The sequence below is a fragment of the Cyprinodon variegatus genome, unplaced genomic scaffold, assembly GCF_000732505.1.
Source record: "Cyprinodon variegatus isolate N-32 unplaced genomic scaffold, C_variegatus-1.0 Scaffold1021, whole genome shotgun sequence".
Taxonomy (NCBI): Eukaryota; Metazoa; Chordata; class Actinopteri; order Cyprinodontiformes; family Cyprinodontidae; genus Cyprinodon; species Cyprinodon variegatus.
The window spans coordinates 225,132-227,922 of NW_015151474.1; positions in this window are offsets into that span (position 1 = coordinate 225,132).

Consider the following 2,791-nt stretch of genomic DNA (forward strand, 5'->3'; position numbering starts at 1 on the left):
GGTTTATTTCATGATAGCTACCAACTTCCAATACAAAATATCACTCAAATGACCCAATGCACCATCACTGAAGTGGGCATAATCATTTTCCAAAATGTTTATTTTTAGGCCATTTATCCCCTCCCCCTGTGTCTGTGTGAAACCTGTGCTTGTCAGTGTCTGTGTGGTATACCTAATAGTGTGTGTGCAGTATGTGCACTCTTCTGTACAGGACAGTGTGCATGTCTGTTCACAGTATACATTATTTCTTGCATAGTGCGTGCGTGTGTGTGCGCCCGCACGCGCGGGGGGTTGAGGGGCCAAGACCATGTCAGGCCCAGGGGGCCAAAATTTCTTAATCCGCCCCTGCCCATGCATCCTGGATCTTTCGGCGCCCTGGGCCAACATCACGCAGATACACTCTTTGCCCAACTTCCAGTGGCTCGCAGGTGACCTTTTCATCATGTCTCACTTTTCTCCTGTGGGCTGCCAACTCCACTCTGCCTTTAACAACGTCACCCCAGACACCAAGATGATGGGAAACAAGAATACCCACTCCTGCTCGGCACCTCTCACCAGAGGCAACTCCAGAGTGGAAGAATGTCCAGCCACCTCTCAAGGAGACTGGCTCCAGAGCCATATGTTGAGGTAAGTCCAACTATCTCTAGTTGGAAACTTTCAACTTTGCGCACTAACTCATGCTCCTTCCTGAGCTGATCTGAAGTGCCTTCAGATCAGCTGTTGTCTGGCTGTTATTTCCAATAAGATACAACGCAGAATAGACTACGCTATATAAGCAACTGAACTGATAGCATCAATGGGAATGCAAAGGATTTAGTCATCACTGGACAGAGACACAGCAGACAAATCAGGCAGATCTGAATGAGAAGTCCCAGAGTCTAACCAATTACAGTGAACTCAAGTTAGCCTGGTGTGCAGGTCATTGAGTTTATATTTCACGAACTGATGTAGTATGATTCATTTTGTCAACCTATTCTCTGTGGTCCCCTCTGCCTTTAAAACAAATGCATATTTTGAACGTAAAGTATTTGTCAGGTTTCAGGTTGGGTTAATTATGTTTTTCTTATCGATCTGATTGTTGCCTAATAGTTTTTCACAAACTGCTTGCACTACCTGCTCTGATAAACATTTCATACTCTATTCTCTGTAGTTCATTAAAATTTTGAATAGACCTCTCTTTATTTATAAATGTTTAACTTGGAAAGACACAATGTCAAACATCGGTTATAAAATTCTTCTAAAGGTCTGCAGCAGCTGATTTATGACTGATTTCTGACCAAAACTTAATTTTTTTTACTGTTTAATTCTATGGCTCCAATTCACAACAAATGTCATCTCAAGGCGCTTTCCAGTTCACCAGATCATCCAGTCAGATTTAATCAAAGTTTTCTAAGGAAAACCAGCTGATTGCATCAACTCATTGCCTCTTCAGCAATCCCTCACACTAAGCATGCTTGTAGCGACAGTGGAGAGGAAAAGCTCCCTTTGAACAGGAAGGAACCTCCAGCAGAACCAGGCTCAGTGTGAGCGGCCATCTGCCGAGGCCGACTGGGGTATAAAGCTACTATGAGAAAAAGCAGAGAGAGCATAATGTTAGAGATTGAACTAACAGATTCTGCAGAGTGGGAGAATAGAGACAGAATGAAGCAGAATGATGAAAAAGGGGTCCCTATGTCCTCCAGCAGTCTAAGCCTATAGCAGCATAACTATAGAGATAGCTCAGGATANACCTGAGCCACTCTAACTATAAGCTTTATCAAAAAGGAAAGTTTTAAGCCTAGCCTTAAAAGTAGACAGGGTGTCTGGCTCACAGACTAAAACTGGTAGTTGGTTCCACAGGAGAGGAGCCTGATAACTAAAAGATCTGCCTCACATTCTACTTTTAGAATTTCTAGGAACCACTAGTAAATCTGCAGATTGAGAGTGAAGTGCTCTGTTAGGAACATAAGGAACAATCAGATGGATATCAGATGGAGCTTGGCCATTTAAGGCTTTATATGTAAAGCTTTTCTGATGTTTTTAGAGCCCTGTCATCCAGGTCAAAACCTGTTTAATTCAGTTTTATTAAGTTGGGTGAACCTTTAGAATTCCCCAGGAAACTCATCAGTTCCTGGACTCTTATTACTCAAGTATTTGAAGTCTCATGTGTGCTGAGATGGCAGTGTTGATAGGTTTAACTTTCATATTTAAAGAATTGTTGTTTTCATAATTATGTAACATTTTATTGTAGTATGCAAATGCTTCCGCAATATCTATTGGTTTAATCTCCATTTCCTTAGAAAAAACTTATTTTTGCTTCTAACCGTTCTGTTTCTTTTTTATATAAAAAGTCGATGACTTAGAGATGCTTTATAACTTTTTTCATAGTACATTTCATTTATAGGTCATCATATTATGCTTTAAATGTTAGCTGTTGATCCGGCTTATATCTTTTATTTCTCACCTAACAGATTATGAATAGCTTTTGAATGTTTCATGTATTTTTATTTAATTCTCCAACAGTTTCTTTTGAAATTCTCTCTCCTGTTACTGCTTTACAACACTCCTTTATTAAACTGACTTCTTCATTGTCAATGTTTTCAACGTATTAGATATCAGAAATAACACTTATAATAATAATAATAATTGAAAGAGGGGGGGGTGTGTATCAATGCTATAGTAAAATGAATAGCGTTATTGTAATTGGTCTAATATCCTTTCTCATCACTTTATAGGCATCCTGCTAAGAATCAAACAGAAAATCTATTCTTGAATAACTATTGCAGGGATCGGAGCAAGATGTAACTTATTT